This window comes from Peromyscus maniculatus, chromosome X (genome assembly GCF_049852395.1).
Source record: "Peromyscus maniculatus bairdii isolate BWxNUB_F1_BW_parent chromosome X, HU_Pman_BW_mat_3.1, whole genome shotgun sequence".
Lineage (NCBI taxonomy): Eukaryota > Metazoa > Chordata > Mammalia > Rodentia > Cricetidae > Peromyscus > Peromyscus maniculatus.
The window spans coordinates 67896602-67908782 of NC_134875.1; the positions used below are offsets into that span (position 1 = coordinate 67896602).

General features: G+C 32.7%; 1 pseudogene; it reads right to left on the reverse strand.

Annotated features, from left to right (window-relative positions):
- Positions 1–5696: 5696 nt before the first annotated feature.
- Positions 5697–12181, reverse strand: part of LOC102904937 (serine/threonine-protein phosphatase 2A 55 kDa regulatory subunit B delta isoform pseudogene) — a 71337-nt pseudogene continuing 64852 nt past the window's right edge.

Consider the following 12181-nt stretch of genomic DNA (forward strand, 5'->3'; position numbering starts at 1 on the left):
TTTATCTGAATATATACATATTAGGAAGCCTCTATATTAGTATGTTACTATATGACTTTTTCAAGAGTCATATATATAGTTTTAGTTAACCTTCCCCATTTGCCACCATCTATCTGATCTCTAAATTGCATCTCATTTAACCTTTCCTACCGTTATTCATCTCACTCCATTTATGCTACCGCATTTTATTTCTCTACCCTTAAAGCCTCCCCCATGGTCACCCACTAATTTCCTGATATCCAGTGACGTCTTAAATGAAACATACATATTTGTATATTTAAACCAAGCAACCACAAGCAAGAAAAAATAGGCAATTCTTGAATTTCTTGGTTTGGCTTACATCACTCTAATTATTATAAGCTCAAACCATTTATCTGTTGATAAATTTAATTCATTTATATTTTATATTTTATTTCATTGTTCATATCTTAGTAATGTTCCACTGTGTAAATGTACCACATTTCAATTGTCATTCATCAATTGATTGACTTCTAGGCTTTTTCTATATTCTGGCTATTGTAAACAGAACAGTAATGATCAAGGATGCACAAGTATCTCTGTAGTAGGATACAAAGTCCTTGCCTGTGTTCTCAAGTGTAGTGTAGCTTGATCATTTGGTACATTTTATAACCAACAATACATATTGGAGTAAAGGTAGCATATTTTTAAAATATTAATGGTCAAACTGGATGGCCTCATGTAGAAGAGTGAAAATAGATTCCTATCCCACACTCTGCACAGAACAAAATTCCAAATGGAACAAGAATCTCAATGTAAGATAAGATACCCTGAGTGTGAAGGAAGAGATAGTAGGAAATATATTTGAATTCATTGTCACAAGAAAGGACGTGCTGCCGGGCGTGGTGGCGCACGCCTTTAATCCCAGCACTTGGGAGGCAGAGGCAGGAGGATCTCTGTGAGTTCGAGGCCAGCCTGGACTACCAAGTGAGCTCCAGGAAAGGCGCAAAGCTACGCAGAGAAACCCTGTCTCGAAACACCAAAAAAAAAAAAAAAAAAAAAAAAAAAAAGAAAGGACGTGCTGAACAGGACCCTAACAATGAAGGCATTAAGACCAAAAATTCATAAACTGTGACTTAGTGCAACTGAATTATTTTGGTACTGCCAAGGTCCCCATCAATAATTCAAGGAAAGATACAGCCTATAGAATGGATAAATCCTTCATCAGCTATATATCTGACAGAAAGTTAGTATACTGTATATGAAAAGAAATATCAATAAACAAATAGCCAAATTAAAAATGGGACATAGAACTAAATAGAGACTTCTCAAAAGATAAAATAAAAAATGAGAAATATTTAGAGTTGTTCAACCACATCCTTTGATACAATGATAAGGTAAATTAAAACTAATTTGAGATTTCATCTTAACCCACTCAGAATGGCTAAAATTAAAAATAAATTATGAATGCTGTTGTGCATGTGGGTAAAAGTAAGCATATTTTCTGCTCAAGGAAGCATAAACTAATGTAGTAATCATACAATGTGTTTCAGTTTTACCCGAAGGGAATCTCTTTACAGCAGTGTTTTCCCTCGTGACTCCTGTTCTAGTATTATCAGGCTATTTAGTATATTTGTGAGAAATGTTACTTTTCAAGACCTCAAGATGCATTGAATCATATCTTTGAAAAGGATCTTAGGAACTTTTATTTTAGAAAGCCCCAAATGTGATGTAGTTGCATAATAAAGTAGTGATATTCACTGTGATATTAATTATTTTACCGAATTCCTTAGACAATGGCACATATATGTGCACACACACAAATTAAAAATAAAGTTTTCTTAAAACAGGAAAGACAGAACTCTTAAATTCTATGTCTAGTCTTTACTGAAATATGTATTTATCTCCTTGGATCTCCTCCTCTAGAGGACACTAAGATACTATTAATCACATTGATGATTTCATCTCAGTTCTCTATTTTAACTTTGTGCTAGAACGTAGATGCCAATTCTGTCTGCATTGCTTCATTAACATTTTCTTAGACCTCTGAACCTTCAAGTAATTTGGATTTCAATTTCATTTTTCAATGCTGTACATATTATTTTGAACCACATTTTGACATTTGAGGACTTTTTGGTTACCTAGTATAAATGTCTAAAATATTTGCACTGTGTTTGGAAAAAGTACTTGATATTATTTTGATTTTTCTTCTATCTGCTTATCTCACTACCCTCATAATAACTTCATTTTTTTGAGACAGGGTTTCTCTGTGTAGCCTTGGAGCCTTGCTTTATGGACCAGACTAGCCTCGAACTCACAGAGATCGACTTTCCTCTGCCACCCAAGTGCTGGGATTAAATATGTTAGCCACCATTCCCTGGCTCATAATAACTTCTTATCTACTTTAAAGTTAGTAAGTTCCATTTTTAGCTTGTAGAATTTGCTAGTTATATTGCCTCACATATTAGATAGAATTCACTATAGATATTCTATTCAAGACATCTATTTGTTTCTTTTCATGAACTTCGGCCATTTTGTTTATAATTTAATGATAAAATTGTCAGGCTGCTGTTAAAATTTTTGAGGCATAGTCAACATAATAAAAAAGTTTCATTAGTAAGAGTCACGGTATTGTAAACTTTAGAATGCTAAAATCTATCATAATTTTATCTTTCCTGGTATATAGCTATCCCTTCCTCTATCCTCCCAACTTCTCTCTGTATGAGTGTATATATATATTTGTGTATTTTTGCATATATGTAAGGACATCTGTAAGTGTGCATGTGGTGGCCAGACGTTAACTTTGTTGACCTCTGTACTTGCTTTCTACCTTCTATATTGAAACAGGTTCTTTCACAGAACCTGAAGCTGAGACAGGTAGTTTATCTTTCCATCTTGTCCCAGTAGTCACTGTCTCATTCTGCTAAGCATATGGATTACAAGTAGCTGTCACACACTCTGGCTTGTATGTGTGTGTTGGTGATTTGAATTCCAGTCCTCACACTTCTTCACTTGGAAATTTATCCACCTTCCCATCTTCCCAGCACCCACCTTATTTAAAAATTATTTACTATTTGTCAATTTAATGTATGAATGATATGTATTTAGATCATACCAATCTCTGCTTTCTCTTTTCAGCACAAAACCTTTATTCATATTGGTCTTTCTCATGGTCATCACTTCCTTGTATGTTTGGATATGTTTCAATGAGTGTCATACATTGAGTTTGAAAAGAATTTATGGGGCATTTTTAGGCTTCAGATGATATTTAGCTCAGAAAATATTTTCATAACATCTTCCAAACACCAAACAACTACTTATTCACAGTTCAATTTTTAAGGATTGATAGGTCATGGTATAAAGTTAACTGTAATTATTTGAGAAATAATCTATTTCAGAGTCACTGTTAGCATATACCTTTTGTGATTTAAAGTTTACATCAGGAATAACTTTTGAGATCCTAAAAGTTTTTTGCATTCCAGACATTCTCTTCTTTCTCATAGCTTCATAAGTGTTCTCAGTGTATATGTAATGTTCTCAGTGCACAGCTAGCTTTTTCTAGACCCATAAATGTCCAAACAGAAAAATTATCTTTGAATATCAAAGTGAATGTTTGAATTTCTGTCTCCTCAATTCTAGCTTGTCAATTTTTCATGACTTTAGTACTTTTATAACAATGGAAATATTATGTTGAAAAAATAAAATATGGCATGAATTTTCAAGCATGTCATTAATAGAAGTAAAATTTTATACTAGATTTGGCACTGCACACCAATAAAACCAATATTTTTGAGTCTGAAAAAGGTCAATCTTAAGTTCAAGGGCAAATTTGGAAAGATAGCGATAATCAGTCCCCGTCTCAAAATGAAAAAATTGAAAGTTATATTATATGTGAAAATACAATCAGATGATTTTGTATTAGACAAGCAACTAGAAACTGGCTGCTGTATGAAGATTGAAAATTGAACTCATTACTCTATAGACTATCAGCTATAATGTTAACATTATAGCACAAATGGTATAATCATCTTTCAAAAATCTCTGATATTAAGAGAAGAAATGATAACATTTTTTTTTTTACTTTTATGTCCTTGACAGTGATATAGTGAGCAAGATACAGAAAGTACTCTGTTGACTAAATTCTAGACCTGGGCTTTAGGAATCGTACCTTTTACTTTTAAAAACAATTTTTTTTAGTTTTCTTTTTAAACTGAGTGTGTGTGTGTGTGTGTGTGTGTGTGTGTGTGTGTGTGTGTGTATGAGAGAGAGACAGAGAGAGAACATGCTTATGTATGTGTGCTATGTACATCCAAGGAGGTCCAAATAGGGCATAGACTCCCCCTAGATCTGGAATTACAGGTGGTTATAAGCTGTCCAAATGGGTGCTGAAAATTTAATCCTGATACTCTAGAAAAGCAGTGAGTACTCTTAACTACTGAATAATCTCTGCAATCATCTTTTTTCTTATTTGTATATTGACAATTTCTCATTTGTTAATCAATAGTTCTGATCGTCTATTGAATTTATTTTAATTCCCACTGAACAATATATCTAAGAATAAAAGTCATTACTTTTGTCAATACTAACATATAATACATATTCAATTTATTCTTGGTAAGAATATCCAAACATTTACAGTCATTTCATAAAGTAATTATAAACGATCAGAAACTACAGAGAAATGCTACCATAAAAATTTTATTTTTGTGATTCCTTCTAAGTATAATGACAGGTAATACTATTCTATTCTAATTTCTTTTCTCTGGTTTATAGCTCTCTGTGTGTAGTCTAAAATAAATATTCTCAGTAGTAGCATAAAAATAATCATAAAAGAAATACTTATTTTTGAACTATATATTTGAAGCATATACTTTTTGCTTGTTATATTGACCTTGTGGATTATAATTCTTTAAAACTATGTATATAATATATTCTTTCATTACTAAGTCATAACTAAAATATCAATGTTAAGTGTATATTTATACAAACAAATATTTAAGCTAATCACAGTAAAATATAATTGTATCATAACATCACATCACAAAGATTTAAATTTCCTTGCTGGCCTGCTAATTCAGCTGTAATATTTCAAAACTGTCACTACACAGTTTATAACTTCTATGGAGGATATTTTCCATCTTCTGATTCCATACATTTGTCTTATGGAGAATAATATTACACAAAGCCATGAAACAACCTATAGAGATTCATAATGTTAGATTTGCTTTCTTGGCTAATACAATGCACTGGCAACAATATTTTTTTTTTTTTTTACTTTTCAAGGATGGTGCTGGTTTCTATAAAAATAAAAGATCTTAAGATAGCACAATGATTCAGGGGGTTGGGAGGCTTGCTGCCGTGTCTGATGGCCTAAGGTTGCCTCTCCTGCCACTCAAAAATGGAAAAAAAGAACTAACTCCTACAGTTTGTATTTTTTTCTCCATTAAAAGTTTCCCATGAAAATGACTTCCTGTTTCCTCTGACTTTCAAAATATGTGCAAATGTAAACTTTAAAAAAAATTATAAAGGAAAACCTATGTGTAGAAAGGATTGAAAGATTATTAGTAGAAGATTTTCATAGTTAAAAGAGAAAATCTAATGTTTTCACTAAATTAAAATATAAAATGGGCATTTATGTTTATACATGTACATTCATAAAACAAATATTGCATGAAGGGTAAACAAAAATGAGCAGAGACAAATTTCATCAATTCTTAAATATCTTCTCTCTCTCTCTCTTTTTTTACATTTGAGTAACGACCTTTATTGAACAAAGTCCACCAATTCAGCTTTGAGTAGGTTTTTCCTTCAGCAGCAGCACTCATCTCTCCCAAGACTCCAGCTGAGACCCTTCTTCTCCTGTGTCTATGAGGGAAGTGGAGGTGCGTCACTATTCTCAATGGAGAGGACAATGCCCTTTCTTTGATAGGAAAACGACCTGGCTTAACTATGCAAGACAACACTTGGTCCTCCAGTCAGTTTCCTTAATTAATTTGGTCTTGGAATAAATACAAGTTATTGGTGGCAGCTCCAGCAATAATGCTCTCCATGGGGTGCCAGGCTGTGAGAAGGATCTTCTTATTGAAGTCCAAACTGTCCACGCTAATCTCGTCTTTCTTTCTCTTACTCCCTGTACATATTTTCTCGGGCTTCAGGCTGGCTCGGGGTTTGCTGTTCTCTCTTGAGGCTTCCAGTGTAACATCCTTCTGAGTGTTTCTATCAAACATTCTGAAGAAGTTGTTGTAGGATGCCGTCATAATGGCACTGTCTGAAACATTCCAGCAGCATCCAAACTTGTCAAAGATGCAGTCATTCTCATATAAGAAGCAGAGCTTGCTTTGTAGGTACCCATGTACCTGGTGGGTCTCCACAGGCCTGCCCTCCATCACTATCACTGACAGATAGTCTCTGGTTATCATGTACCGACCACTGTGTCTGATTTGATGTCAGATATAGACGAGATAATTTCAGAGAAAAAGAATCTACTGCTGGGGTCTTCTGGCTCTTCAAAAAACTTGGCATACCTGTCAAACAGGGCAGAGGAGTGCATGTCACAGAGTCTGATGGTCCCTTTGCTACTACTGTAGATGAACACTGGTGTGGGTGAATCTCAGTGGCAGTGATGACTTCTGTCAGCTCCTCCATTGATGTTTACAATGTTGAAGCTTCTATCTGTGATTTCTAAATGACATAGGTTAATTCTCAGATCATCATAAGGTCCATACACTTCAATATTGGAACCCATGGTGCTGTAATCCTAAAAGGGTCTTGAAGTCGTTCATCTTCATCTTTCAAGTTACAACCTTCTGCTCTTTTATTCCATTCATTTATTTTCCACAATTTAATAGTTTTATCATTTGTAGAGAGTAGAAAATGAGCAGCATTCTGTTATGGTAACCACCTGATTTTATTAATTTTTTCTTTAATTTCTACAATTTTCAAATAGTCAAACTCTGTCTCATGACTCTGAAAGGTACTGTAAACATTGTACTCTCCCCTAGAGTGCAATGAGCCTTTATTCTCTTGTTCCCTTTGGAAAATAACAACTCTGTCACCTTTGTCTTCCATTGCAAGAAGGTCTCATAGGTGTAAATGACATCGGCTTCCACCACATCCTAGACCACAGCGCCCTTTACCTTCGAGAAACACCACTGGAAGTCGTTGCCACCCACCAGGCATCCACCTCCTCCTTTGGCTTCTGCAACAGAGCGCACCTACAGGCCAGCCCCACTCTGTCCCACCACAGACCTCAATTCTTTTTTTTTTTTTTTTTTTTTTGGTTTTTCGAGACAGGGTTTCTTTGTGTAGCTTTGCGCCTTTCCTGGGACTCACTTGGTAGTCCAGGCTGGCCTCGAACTCACAGAGATCCGCCCGCCTCTGCCTCCCGAGTGCTGGGATTAAAGGCGTGCGCCACCACCGCCCGGCCAGACCTCAATTCTTAAATTTCTTAATTTACATGATAATCTTGATGTTTCTAGAATGATTAGCATGGTCTTTAATGAGCTGTGTAAATTTCCTTAATGTCATTCTTAATTTACAGTATAATAATAAAATGTGGATTGCTTTGTGATTTATGAGTTCAAAGAAAATAATGAAATTTCCATTTTATTTTATGAATTTACACAATGTAAGTAACTAATTAAGATTTGGATTATTATGAAATCATAGGCACATAAAAACAAATTGCTTTCATTGAGACAGTCAATACACTAAGAGGATGCATGTGTTTGTTACTTTTTGTTTGCCTATGTTCATGTAACTCTCAATACAGAATATATTTTCAGTATCATATTCTATGCAGATAGATATTTTCAAACTTATATGACCATAGTCTAGAAATGAAGATTAGGTTAATTCCTGTTGAAACCTTTAATCTCTTGATCCAACCACTTCCACATAATCTTCAACTTATTTTTTCTTTTGAGGTGAAAAATTATATTTTCATAAATTGCCCCACATAAAAAACATTTCATAAAAATTTACTCATTTACAAGTCAAAAACTATGCCAGCTTCAAATTTTTTATGTCTCTCCTGTCAAACAGGATCCTTGCCAGTTCTTTCATTTCATTTTCATGCATTGCTCTTCCTTAATTCCTTAATATTTTACAGCAAAATTGTTCTGTTACAGAATTTGTAAGTCCCCAAGTAATAACATACTCATTTTAAGAGGAGATGAAATATTCTGAGAAATTATCAATATATCATTTATGATTTTATATATAGGGTTTATCATAAAAAGAAAAAAATTGTAAGACATTTACCTACTTTTTCAATTTATTTCTCAAAGATAAAAGCACAGTAGAATTAAACATGTAATACATGAGAATAAAGAGACAGTTTTAAGTGAAAAATACTATTAATAGCAATCTTTCTGTATGGGCTAACGTCAAACTTTTACTTTCTTCTAATAAAAATGTTATGTTGTGATAAAGTACATGTGTTTCATAAAGGAAAGGGAAAGACCCAAAATTTCCTTTGCATTTGTAGTTTTGAGATTTACTTACAAAATATCAGTAATTTATAGAATTAACCAGTTATATGAAAAAGTGACACAAAGTCTCATACAGAGGAAAGAATATATTGATAAAGGAAATATAAACAAGCAATGTATTCTTGTAAAACAGGTATAAATAGGATCTGGAGAGATCATTTACATATTAAGAGAACTTTTTGATCTTGGAGAGGACCTAGGTTCTGTTCCCAGCACCGACATGGTGGCTCACAATCATCAATCAGTACATTATGTGATTAATGGAGTATTTTTTTTTGCTGAGATTAATCATATCACAGTGTTATTATCACAATTCCTCAATTTTATATATATAACAGTCTCATTTCCAAGAACTACTTTCCATGGTACCAAAAGTTGCTATGCAAGCTTCCTAAAGAGGGAAGCAACCAGAACTCCTACCTCTTTTTGATGAATATAAACTACAACAATGACCAGCAAAGCATGGTATTAAAAAAGATGCATCAGAGGCATACATGATGTGCTGATAACCAAAAATACCAAGTTAAACTTATGACCAACTCTATAAGAGAGAAATTATTCCTGGTTCTGAAAACCTAGCCAACAACTTAGGGCTACTAAAAACATACGTACATGTAATAAGTATAAGAAATGAGGCCACAAATTTGAAGGATAGTGGAGAGAGGTATATGGGAAGTTTTGGAGGGAAAAAAAAGAAAGGAGAAATTTAATTAAAAGAACCATCTTAAAAAGATATAGGTGATTTGGTAAAAAGATTAAATTTGTATAATAAAATTATATCAAATTGATTTCACTAACATTAAAATGGTTTGTTCTGGAAAAGATAAAATAAGAAGACAGAAAAGGGAGTATAGTAGCTATGACAAAGAACTTGCAATCACAGATACATTAAATATTGTTTATTTAAGTTTATAGACAATACTTACAATTTAGCAAAACAAAGACCACCGATTAATTTAAAATCTATCTATCTATCTATCTATCTATCTATCTATCTATCTATCTATCTATCTATCTATCTATCTATCTTCTATCTACCTATCTATCATCAATCAACCTATCTATCTATCTATCTATATATCTATTTCTAACACCAAATTATGTATGTTAAAATACATAATACATATTAAGTAATTGCTACTGTGACTGAAAGCTTCTTCATATTTTTAAATGATGATTTCTTGTTTTTCGTTTGTTATTTTTGAGACAGAGTTTCTCTATGTAGTTTTAGTGTCTATCCTGGGTGTCTATCACTCTGTAGACCAGGCTGGCCTCGAACTCACAGAGATCCACCTTGCTTTGCCTCCTGAGGGCTGGGATTAAAAGCATGTGTCACCACCACCCAGGTAAATGATTATTTCTTAGAAATATCAAACTATGTTAATCATATATGAGTAATTCACTTTTAGATCATTTTCTAAGTGATATATAAATATATACAAATACAAAGGTTAAAAGTATATGTTTATAGTAGTTATACAGAAAATCACCTGAAATTATAATATTTAGGAAAACATTCAAAGGGTGACTGATAACAAGGCTGTGATATATGTATAAATGTAATATAATATGCAACACCAAAAAACAGGAACACATAATTTATTTGTCCTATGGTATAACTAATTGTGTTATAGGTTTTGGTAAAGTAAACATGATTCCTTATGTACAGCAGGATCTGTAAGAGGCACAATTTAAAGAAAGAGAACAAATCTGTGAGCATGAAGAATGGGAGGAAAGAGGAGGACAGTGACAACAGGGTCACCAGAGAAAACTTTTGAATAATCAATTAATTTTCTCTGGCACTTTAGCATTGGCTACATATATCTAGGAATTTGTCATAACCCAAAAATCTATCCAAACAAAAATATGGAACTTGAAACTTCAGAACATAATAAGGTCAGACAGTCAAGCCTTAATTATGAAATGTTACCAACTAAATTCATTCCATGTGAACTTACTGATTACTATTAGCATATTACTTTATTAAATCTATTTCTCCCTTTTTAGTATTAAGGAACAATAAAGAACACAAATATTCTAGTGCTAATATGAAAAATATCTTAAAAGCTTTCAGAGTCAGTGTATTAAGAAAATACCAAATTAATTAATTTGCAATAATATTCATATTATTTTCCCATTGTACATCTTTAAATATATATGAAAGTAAAACATAATAACAAGAAATAACAGGTTTAATGATTTATATTGGAAGAAATGTCATAAACACATATTTGTATAGTTGACTGATAAGATAGAAACTAAATGTGAAATACAAATATATAGACATTACCAGTTGGTAACTAAGAGTTACAAATAAAGAGCATCAATTTGTACTTTACAAGTATTCTTATTTATTATACTATATATTTACAGTGAGTATAAAAATGGGGCTCAGGAAGGTATACTAAAATTCCTAAAAATCTCATAAAGTTATCTAGTAGAAAAACTAAAATTGAAGTGTTGCATTCTAACTTGAATACTACTATATGGCTTTCATAATGGAATTCTAAATCAGTTCTCCTTACATCGTGAATTATATGCTTTTGTATGTAAAATTTCATCAATAAAATCAAATATATGTGTAAATACCTCATAGAGATTTGTTGTGGAATGATGAATTCCCTTTTTATTATTTCAGAAGTGATATACTCAGAATCAACTTTATAATTGGGTTATCTACATTTTTACAAATTTAAAATGATTTTGGAAGTGATTACCTTTACAATCTACATTTTAATTGTACCTGTGAAATGTAAATATATAGCCATTTTGACTTTCTAATGACTACAATAGAAATGACACATTGAAGTTTAATTCAACTATATCAGCTTCAATCAGTGAACAGTAAAGTGAAAATTAGATACATGAAAGAAAATAATAAGATATAAAAATGATAAAGAAGACAATGTCTAGTTACCCAAATATTCATTTAAGAATCTTCAGTCAAAATTAATGTTTTATAATAATTATATAAAACACAAAAATATGGTCTTCAAAATGTATATGAATCAGATAATTTGTAATCCTACACTATATACATGTAAAACCTCTCTTAATAACAACCATTTCAGAAAGATAACCAACTTTCCACACAGCCTAAAGTGTGAGGAATGAAGAATTAGATAGGAGTCATTAAGTAGTTTTAAGGAACTCATTTTCAATGCTCTTCAGAACTGTACTGGCAGAGATATAAATAAGGTATTCCAGGGAATTCCTCATGAGACTTCCTTTAAAGTGAGTATATGATTAGTTACTAATTTATAAGCTTCTAGAAAACTTAAAGCTTCATTTTTAAACTTTGAAAAAACTTATTTTGAGATGCTATAGACCTCCCAGATTATTTCATAAATAAAGCCTAATCAAATGTGTATATCAGTGTTGAGATAGTGTTCCAAATTTCCAACATTCAGTTGCAGACCTCTAAATTGATACTAAAATGTAAAGGTACATTTTTTTTATCAAAAAAGTCTTATTAATTGTACATACCAACCACAGATCCCTTCTCATCCCTCCTGCTGCTCCCTCCCAGCTTCCTCCCTCAGCTTCCTCTCCAGCCCCTCCTCTAAAAGGGTAAAGGCCTCCCATGGGGAGTCATCAAAGAGCAAAGTCTGGTATATTCAATTGAGGTAGGACCAAGCCCCTCTACCCCGCATCAAGTGTAAGCAAGGCATCCAACCATAGGTAATGGGCTACAGAAAGCCAGTTCAAGCACCAGGGATAGATCCTGATGC